The sequence below is a fragment of the Ochotona curzoniae genome, unplaced genomic scaffold, assembly GCF_017591425.1.
Source record: "Ochotona curzoniae isolate NIBS_2020 unplaced genomic scaffold, NIBS_Ocur_1.0 scaffold_4506, whole genome shotgun sequence".
In the NCBI taxonomy this organism is placed as follows: Eukaryota; Metazoa; Chordata; class Mammalia; order Lagomorpha; family Ochotonidae; genus Ochotona; species Ochotona curzoniae.
The window spans coordinates 61,575,629-61,586,458 of record NW_024467119.1 but is presented as its reverse complement, the minus strand read 5'-3'; the positions used below and the strand labels follow the sequence as shown (position 1 = coordinate 61,586,458).

Sequence of the window (10,830 nt, the reverse complement as noted above, 5' to 3'; positions counted from 1 at the left end):
TTCTAAGAATAATTTTCACTGTGGTCACCGCTCTGGTCCTAAGAAGACTAAATTCATATCATTACTAGAAACACATTGAAACTAATAATGTGACATCCTCCGTATTATCACTCTATTCATTTTGAAAAAAGAAAAATGTAAGTTGATTTTTTATAATTATTTATTAATATGTTACATGTTTAAATAATCACAATTTTATGTGCTATGCATTTCTTATCAAAATCTTCAAGGATAAAAATAGAAAAATACCCAAGCAATTTAATAATGTTAACAAAAATATGCAACATCCCAGGCAGTAAATATCAATCCTGGCTAAAATAATTCAAAAAGTCATACCTGTTGTGAATATGCCAAAAAAAATCACATTTGAAATATTACCTTTACTTTAATCAAATAAATCTTATTTTTCAGAAGCATTAAAGTTACTGGAACATGAGTATTGCATACTATTAGATACACAAATATTCAATGCCTCCCGTGGCTCCTGCTAATGTATGTAGTGTCCAGATCTTTTTTTAAAGAAATCACTTTGGTGCTCTATTCCACATCACATAACTAAAATTGGAGCTATAGAGAAAAGATTATCATGGCCCCTGTGCAATGATGACATGCAAATTTGTGAAGCATTCCATTAAAAAGATTACTTTGAATTAGGAATATCTTACTGATTTCATAATAGCTCACTTCTAACTCTTATATATATTTTTTAAGATTTATTTATTTTTATTACAAAGTCAGATATAGAGAGAGGAGGAGAGACAGAGAGGAAGATCTTCCGTCCGTTGATTCACTGCCACGTGACCACACCAGCTGGTACTGAACCAATCCGAAGCCGGGAACCACGAGCCTCTTCTGAGTTTCGCACACGGGTGTAGGGTCCCAAAGCTTTGGGCTGTCCTCGACTGCTTTCCCAGGCCACAAGTAGGGAGCTGGATGGGAAGTGGAGCTGCCGGGATTAGAACCTGCGCCCATATGGGAGCCTGGGGGGAATTCAAGGGGAGGACTTAGGCCACGCCGCCAGGCCCTATCTCTTTATTGATTCTTTCTAATATCTGAGGCACTGAGAGTTAGGAATTCTATATTTGAAATTTTTGTTGTTGAAGGACAAAATTCAGTCCACAAAATTTTATATAATAAAGCAAAGAGAGTTAACTCTATATTACTTTTTTATCTGTCTTACCAGAAGCTTGAATTCTGGAAAAACATTACTTTTCAATATATTTTCTTTTTATTTCTTAAGCATTTATTTTATTTAAATAAGAATATCATAAAATTACTCATACATATGCAGTACATTTATATACTTAAAATCATATTTATATATAATAGAGTAAAAATTTCTAAATAAATTTCAAAATGATTAACTTTCAGTGTTTCAAATTATATTATTTCTAGTATGTTAACTGTCTCATAAATTAACTATTTCATGCAGTTTCAGTCAGTATACAAGTAAGCATTTTGAATGTTGAAACTAAATTTTAACTTAATAGGAAGGATGTAGATTATTTCAGCAAGTTTTTGAAAAGATTAACAAAAGTTGAAAACTTGAATCACCTGATTTTTTAAAAAAGATTTATTTTTTATTATTGTTATTGGAAAGCCAGATATACAAAGAGAAGGATGAGAGACAGAGAGAAAGATCTTCTGAATGCTGATTCACTCCCCAAGTGGCCACAACGGCTTGGAGCTGCAAGGATCCAAAACCAGAAGCCCACAGCCTCTTTCCGGTCTCCTATAAGGGTGCAGAGTCCTAAGGTTTTGGGCCATCCTCCATTGACTTTCCAGGCCACAACCAGAGAGCTGGATGGGAAGCAGGGCAGCTGCTATCAGAAGCGGCACCCATATGACATCCTGGCACATGCAAGGCAAAGACTTTAGCTGCTAGGCTACGGTGTTTGACCCATATCACCTAATTTGAAAATGTATTCTAACACTATAAAAGAAAAAGCAGTCATCTCTCCCTGCTAAGTGCCTGGTTTTTACATCTTACATTTCTTCTGTGCAGTAAAAATTTGGACACAGGGTCTCGGCGTGATGGCGCAGTGGTTAAGGTCCTCGCCTTGAATTCCCCCGGGATCCCATATGGGCGCCGGTTCTAATCCCGGCAGCCCCTCTTCCCATCCAGCTTCCTGCCTGTGGCCCGGGAAAGCAGTTAAGGACAGCCCAAAGCTTTGGGACCCTGCACCCGCGTGGGAGACCCGGAAGAGGCTCCTGGCTTCGGATCGGCATAGCATCTGCCGTTGCGCTCACTTGGGGAGTGAATCATCGGACGGAAGATCTTCCTCTCTGTCTCTCCTCTCTGTATATCCGCCTTTCCAATAAAAATAAAATAAATCTTAAAAAAAAATGTGGACACAGAAGACAGACATTCTTATGAAATTAACAAACCTCACGGATGGCAAATTAAGATGCGATTTTGCTACTTTATATGAATTTTGAAAATGTATATATGAGAAATAATGACATGAATATGAATTGTTAAATAAGATTAGATGACATAAAATTAATATTGTGCAAATGAAACATACAAATATATGTAGGAATGCATTGAAGGTTCTTCTTAGCTTTGTGAGGTGTGATGATAAATCCTTCAATTTGAAATTAAAACCAGGGCTTGGATATTTTAGGGACAATTATGTGAGCCCAAACTTTCCAGAGTTTAGGAGAAAACTAGAGACTGAAATCTTCCCTTACTTTTTCTAGAACTGAATTGCTTATCTTATTTTCATCTCTCTTACCTGGTTGCAGCGTGGATGGAGTGGCCAACATTCACACATGCAATTGATCACATTTCGAATATTGGTATGTAGAATTTGGACACACCATAAAAATGAGAATATCACACCACTCTCCCCTTCCAGATCACTCTTCATACCGCCACAAATTCTGACCATGCAAATTGAAGTCCTTTTGCACCTAAGTGTACAAACAAATACTTTATTCTGAATTTGCCTTGAAAATGTTAATATATATTTGTATTCAGTTGAGATATAATTATTTTATAATACAGTAAAATATGATAAGTGCAATTTTAATAGTGTACAATGTCAAAGCACGTGTACATTTGTTTTCTGCCTTCTTATTTTTCCATGTTTATTGTCTTACCTGCTCATTGTACATTTTAATATATTTGTACAGACATAGCAAATTCTACCTTCACTATTGTTACATTTCAAGCTTGAAGCACTCTATGTCATCATCATTCTTGGAAAGTAGATTTAAGTATTATTTATATTTCATAAAATAGATGTGATTCTGAACCATCTTTAATAGTATGTTTGCAGCAACTCCTTCCTCTAAGATGTAGAAAAGGGTCAAAACTGCAACAATATAATCGAAAATAATAAATGGTGAATCTTCTTGTTTTTGTAATAGTTCTGTGAAAAATGATTTCCTTTCATTCACCAAATGTGTATTCACTGACACCAGGTATAGTACTTACATGATTAAATTTTTCTCTGAAATAAAGTATGTGTGTTCTCTATTACTATTCAATGTGGTTGCCAAAAATTAAATTCTAGAACATCAGTTTGTTGAAATTATTGATCTACCACTATATTATATTTAGGTATTACTAGGAACATTGCTGTATATAAATTTTTGGATTAAAAAATGGGCATATTTGCAAACAACTTAATTAAAATAATCTCTTCAAGTGAATTTGCTTGCTAAAAGCACTCAATTTTTTATTCTTAATGTGAATTTAAAAATTTAGTCCAGTAGTCTGTTAGCGATGAGTTTTCCCTATGTAATCTCCATGAGTAATATTAAATTTCACAGCTATTATAATCATGGATTTGACACCAGGTTAATCATCTTACATCCCATTATTGTATATTTCATTTGGATTCCATTCTAATACACCCAGTATTATTCTCTCCAATTTTCCTTAGAGGAAAATAACACTGACATATGTGACACAACATCTTTAAATGTACACAGTTGAAAAGCTATACAGTAGATTATGTGAAACCACTCTGATGTGTGGTATTTTATACAGCTCCCATCTACCACATAAACTAGGATTTGTAATTTGGAGCTGGCGCCATGATACAACAGGCTGAGCCTCTGTCTGTGGCACTAGCAAACTATGTAGGTATGATGGAGTGTTGACTGCAACACTTCCCATTCAACTCCCTGCTGAGGACATGGGAGAGCAGCAGAGCATGGCTCAAGTCCTTGGATAGAATCACTTGGGAAACCTGGAAAATCCTGGATCGTGATATTGGACAGACCAAGTAACCTTTGGAAAAATTAACCAGTGCATGATTAAAAACTACATACATATATATGTATATACTGTGTGTGCACTAAATCGGCCCTTTTAGAATGAAGAAGCTATATAGTTTATTTTATTTTGTTCTTTAAAAATATTTGAGTTAAATAATGAAAATGTCCCTCGATTTGCATTTTTTAGTACCTGAGCTTTTCTTTTGCACCAGAAATCTAAACAAATACACAAACGTTTTCCATATATTTTGTTATCTCAACTTTTGCAGTTATTTAAAATGTATTTTCACCTTAGAACCTAATATTTTGATATTGTGATGTAGAAACAGTATATTGATAGAAATATATCATAATTTATTTTCTGCGCTTAACCAAAAGACTGAAATTTGGATTCACTTCAAATTTGATATCTAAACTATATTGCCCTTAATTATCTATCTATCTATCTATCTATCTATCTATCTATCTATCTATCTATCTATCTATCCATCTATCTATTCAAAAGACAGAGAAAGAGAGAGAGAAACAGAAACTGAAAGATCATTAATTCACCACTTCTCAAATCCAGTAACTTCTCAAATGGCTACAAGATCTGGTGATTTGCCACAATAAAACCAGGAGAGACGAACTCCATCTAGATCTTCTACTTGATGGCATGGACTCAAGTGTTTATTCTTTATCCATTACTTTCACAGGCACATTCACAAATCCAAGGCAGAGCATGGATAACACAATTTGACATTCAGATAACAATGCTGGCATTCCAAGCCACAGCTTAATTCCACTGCACCATGATATCTGGTGCTGAACGAGTCATTTGAGATGTTAGTTAATCATTAATTATTCTGCAATATATGAAAAAAAAGACTAAGTAATTACATAGCTCTCAGAAATTGATAAGATGAAAATGCATTGCAATGAACATCTTGAATTATATTCTTAGTACTCACCATCCCTTAACATTATTTTATTTTTATGTTTAAAATATCCACCTTCGGGCCCGGCGCGGTGGCGCAAGTGGTTAAAGGTCCTCGCCTTGCACGCCCGGGATCCCATATGGGCGCCGGTTCTAATCCCGGCAGCCCCGCTTCCCTTCCAGCTCCCTGCCTGTGGCCCGGGAAAGCAGTCCAGGACGGCCCAAGGCTTTGGGACCCTGCACCCGCGTGGGAGACCCGGAAGAGGCTCCTGGCTTCGGATCGGCATAGTATCGGCCCGTTGCGCTCACTTGGGGAGTGAATCATCGGACGGAAGATCTTCCTCTCTGTCTCTCCTCTCTGTATATCCGCCTTTCCAATGAAAAAATAATAAAAATAAATCTTTAAAAAAAAAATAAAAAAAAAATAAAATAAAATCTCCACCTTCTTCTTTGATATGGAAGTTTGCCAGAAATGCTGACTTTAATACTATTTATAATTTCAACTTAAAATTTCATCCCTAGATAACTTGGCACATACTTCTTGAAGTTTAAATCAAACACTACTAATCTTTTGACCTCTCTTTCCATCTCAAGTAACTGTATTATTTTTTATTTGATCATAAATCACTTCCTGTATTCCCTCAACATATTATTACAACCCCATGGGGATACAATGCACTGTGGCAAGTTCTTATCTCACTATCTTTTCTCTGACCCTTCCACACTCCTTATTCATCACACACTCATTTATTCCCTTAGTATTTTATGAGTGAAATGTAAGTTTCAAACATGGTCCTAGGCATTGACACAACAAAGATTAATAAGATATAATCTTGCCCTTAATAACTACCAGTCTCTGAAGGAAAGACTTGCAAAGAAAGTAGAGAATTTACACTGTGCTAAAAGACAAGCATATGTCTAATTCTACTGGATCACAGAGGAAAGAGCTGTAAATATGGAAACAACAGGAGATATTTCTAAAAGAGGCGCTATTAATAATTTGTTAAGTATTTCCCAGGTAAAGAATAGTAATGAAATTGCAAGTACACTAAATTCTGTGTACATGTGCAGAAATAAAGTCTATCAATTTTTCAGGATAATAAATAGCATCTAGGCACGAGGGTGTAGGAGACAGGAGAGCAAACATAGAGGCATGAATGTTAAACACTGCATTAAATATGAAATTATTGAAATTCCCTGTGGTGAACAACGAGTCACTCCATTAGTCAAGCAGCAAGCGGTCAGCATAACTTTGCAAATATGGGGAAGGAATAAATTGTTGTGTAGTCACTAAAATAGTATCAATGAGAAATGACAAATGTGATACTTTGTTAAGGGATGTGTTTGAACTAGGTATAATCTATTGCTAAGAAATTGACAACATATTTGAAACTGGTTAAGTAAAACTAATTCAAAAACTTGCTTGGGGTCCTAACATGGAAACCTAGAGGCTGAAGTCCTCACCTTGCATGTGCTTAGATTTCATATGGGCACTGGTTCATGTCCCAGCTTCTCTACTTGCTTTCCAGCTCCGGGCTTATAGCCTGGGAAAGCAGTGGAGGATGGCCCTTCATTGTAGCTTTGGGACGTTGCACCCATGTGGGAAAGCCAGAAGAAACTCTTGGCTGCTGACTTATGATCAGCTTAGCTCCAGCAGTTCTGGCCACCTGGGGAGTTAACCAGCTGTCTTTCTTCTCTGAATATATCACTTTACAATAATAATAATAAAAAAAATCTTAAAAAAAAATACTGGCGTGGCTGACCAATCAATTAAATGCAATGGGGAATTTAGTAATTAGAAGACAGGAATCAGATCACTAGATCAGTTGTGAAAAATAGGTTTGACATTGATTCGGAGTTTTTAGCTATCAAACAACATAGATTTATTATTCTTGGGGATGTTGCAGTTTTAATATTCTGTCATTTAGTTATTGAATACATGGTCATTTAATGTGTATGATCTGCTTTCCTTGTGATAATTCAGTGTTGAATGAGAGACTAATGTGTTTCCCTCTTTAAGTATACAATATCCTTTGAAAGAAAAATTACAATACACAAATAAGTAAACAAGCTAAATTCAGACCTCATTTCAAATAAAAGAAATACTCGTTAGATCAGAATATGAAGGGTGAAAAATGTGAGTGTGCACTTTATCAAAATTTCTTGTGGAGAACACATTTAAAATTGTTCCCTAAATGACAGAGGAAAGACACTCCTTCCAAGTAGAAGCAAGTAAAAATTGAGAAATTTTGATAAAGTGGAAGAGTGAGGTAGAGAGCAGTATAAGGCAGGTGTCTTTTCGTGGCATATGTGAAATTTGATCAGATTTGCAGAAAACAGATTAATTCATGAAACAGACCATGAGAATTTTTAAGCCCAACATATATGTAGGATGCTGGCCATAAATGCAGATTCAGGAGCAGAAGAGTAATGAAGTTAAGAAATTCTTACTCAAAGCTCCGATATTGGGATGCCCATAATCGAGGCCCAGGCCAAAGGGCCTTGGCTATTATACAGATGACGTCAAGTGTGAGTTTTCCTTAAGGGAAACCATTGCCCTGAGTGGAATGTGTATGCTTGAATACTTATATGGGGGGACCATAACAGAGTCAGTAGATGGTCTAGGCTGTAAGATTTAGGAGATGGTGCTTCCAGTAGATGAAGGAGCAGAGATATAGTGCCAAAGAGGGGTTTAAAGATAATCATAAGATCCCGTACGGCACATCAGAACATCATAAAGAGAGAGATTTATGATTAATATCATGAGACTCTACAACAAGGTTAGGGGATTTCCTAATCTGGTTTGAATTTACCAGAAAATGTTCCTGAATGCTGTACCCAACACTTTTAAAAAGAGTCAAGATGGAATTTAGAAGGTAAGTAAGTAAGACATGGAATAACTGAACCATGTATCTAACTGAAGATGATGGCTAGGACCAACACTAAGAGGGTGGAACCGAATAATACGGAACATTTTTTTGATGTTTGTTTCCACAAGGAGAAAACAATTGACAATATCCAATTCCAGAGAGAAACTTAATAGGATAAAACAGGATTTTCCACTTAAAGAATTTATTCTCAGTTACCATATTTGTTAGAAAAAGGCAAACACTGCAGTGTTGAAGAGTAATGGGGTATGAGGAAAAATTAATCAGAAAAGGATTAACTGTGGATAAATAGAAAAGATTCCTTTAATGTGGAAACCAAAGGGAAAATTATTTTGTTTACTTTTAAATTTATATACATTTTTGAAGTATATTTACTTATAAAGTAAAAATATGTAACTGCTTTGGTAGCAGGCATATGCATAAATACACACAGAAGACAGATGAAGGAATCGTTGCGGGTAAATGTTGGTTTCAGTCGTCAGCCCTCTGCCGTGAAGGCTGGCTGGATTAGCTACGCATTGAGGGAGGAAGGGCTGCAAAAGAAAAGAATTATCATCAGTCAATCCTATTTCCATGAGAACATGGGACACACACATGAAAGGAAACAACTGAAACCATGATAAAATTTACAATTATATTACAATAGCACGCACATTAAAGACTATTTCAGAGATGTGTTCATTTGAAAGGCAGAATGAGTGAAAGAAAACACAGAGCAAGAGTTATCCTCTGTCTGCAGTTTCGCTTTCCCAATGGGAGAAAGATGGTTGCCCCTGGAAGAAGCCGGGATTCCAGACTCCAGGCAGGTCTCTCCCTGGGACACAGGGCCCCAAGTTTAGACCACCTCTTGGTTCTTTCTCAGACCCATTAATAGAGAGAGACATGAAAATCACTGCGATCGGGGATCCAACTCGGCATGTGGAATTATAAGCCAGGAAATTAAACTCTTGCAACACGATGCCTGCTTCATTGAAACGGATTTCTGTTACAATAAAGTACAAACACCTTTGTAATACTCCCCAACCTTAAAATAAAGATAAGATCTTGGGCCCGGCCCGGTGGCGCAAGTGGTTAAAGGTCCTCGCCTTGCACGCCTGGGATCCCTTATGTGCGCCGGTTCTAATCCTGGCAGCCCCGCTTCCCTTCCAGCTCCCTGCCTGTGGCCTGGGAAAGCAGTCGAGGACAGCCCAAAGCTTTGGGACCTTGCACCCGCGTGGGAGACCCGGAAGAGGCTCCTGGCTTCGGATGGGCATGGCATTGACCGTTGTGCTCACTTGGGGAGTGAATCATCGGATGGAAGATCTTCCTCTCTGTCTCTCCTCTCTGTATATCTGCCTTTCCAATAAAAAAATAATAAAAATAAATCTTTAAAAAAAATATGATCTTACCTTGATGGAACTTAGAAGCAGAGACAACATATGAACAAAATCTACCTTTAGATATAGCTTATTACATATCAAGTAATTTAAGACAATTACAATCATTCCAAATTTGTATTCTTTAAGGAATTCTCTGTTCTGATGCTTGATCCCTTCTTCCCTTGTAGTAAACACTGAATTTTCTTGATTGTAGCATATATAAATGTGGTAAGAGGTAATGGTTTTCATGAGCAAATATCAATCTATAATCTCAATAGCCACTGCATAATCATGTTGGTATTCAGCAGAAATAGGAAGCATGGGCATGCTTTACTACAGGTAGAGTTATGTAGCCAATTTACAATATAAAATAATCTCATAATATTTGTGAATTCCATTTAAGTGTCAAATCATTTACATAGAGTCAGGGATATGGATTCTTTTCATATGGCATTTTTATTTTGTAGTTTTTACTACGATTAATATTTCCTAGCTATATAGCATCTTTAAATACTGCATCATGAATTATTACAAACATGAAAGTTATTTAAAAGAGCTTTGCAAATGTAAGAAACTGCTTTCATTTAGTTTGATTCTTATGACCTTGAGCAAGCAGTTCATATAGACTGAAATTCAACTATTTTTCTTCCAATAATTTCTGAGGTTTAAAAACAATTTATATTTTATAATGTGTAACATAAAGAATACCTCATTATAAAAGTTTCTTCAATATCCTATATTCTAAGTTAATACTAAAATTCATGTGAGACTGACAGAAAGACCATTAGATATTCTATTTTGGGTGTTATAATAGAGATAATATGCAGCAATTTAGTTTAATGAGTTGCAATTAAGAAACTGTTTAAAGAGTTGCAAGTGACTTCTTTTAATTATTAGTTATTAGTTGCTCTTGCATAAGTATATTTAAAGTCACACTATTTTAACTGCAGAAAATGATAAAACTTTTCAATATATTAGCATTTCTTATGTACCACATAAAGTGAAATTTATAATGAAGTACAGTACTTTTTAGTTTCAGGAACTAAGAAAAGAAATATTTCTAAGAGGTCTATTTCTTTTGAAATATGAAGAAACTAGAGATAGATAGAGAATTAGCTAGATAACCCTGATACATCAATGTATACAAATGGAGCATTTAACACTCAACATTTGTCCATGCACTGAACCTTAAAGTTTTGCCTCTCTTATCGAATGTTAAGATAACTGAAAGGGCCTAGCACAGTAGCTTACTGGAAAATGTTCTCACTTTGCACATGCCAGGATCCCGTAGGGCGCCGGTGCATGTCCTGGTAACCCTGCGTCCCACCCAGCTCCCTGCTTGTGGCCTGGGAAAAAAAAGTCAATGATGCCCAAAGCCTTGGTATCCGGCATTAACATGGGAGACCTGAAAGACTCACCTAGCTCTCTTGTAATCACC

General features: G+C 36.1%; 1 non-coding gene across 1 annotated transcript; it reads left to right on the top strand.

Moving 5' to 3' along the window:
* The first annotated feature begins 530 nt into the window (after positions 1-530).
* On the top strand, positions 531-638 carry LOC121147620. Its single transcript, XR_005882438.1, has one exon. It is a non-coding gene; the product is annotated as a U6 spliceosomal RNA (small nuclear RNA).
* The last annotated feature ends 10,192 nt before the right edge of the window (positions 639-10,830 follow it).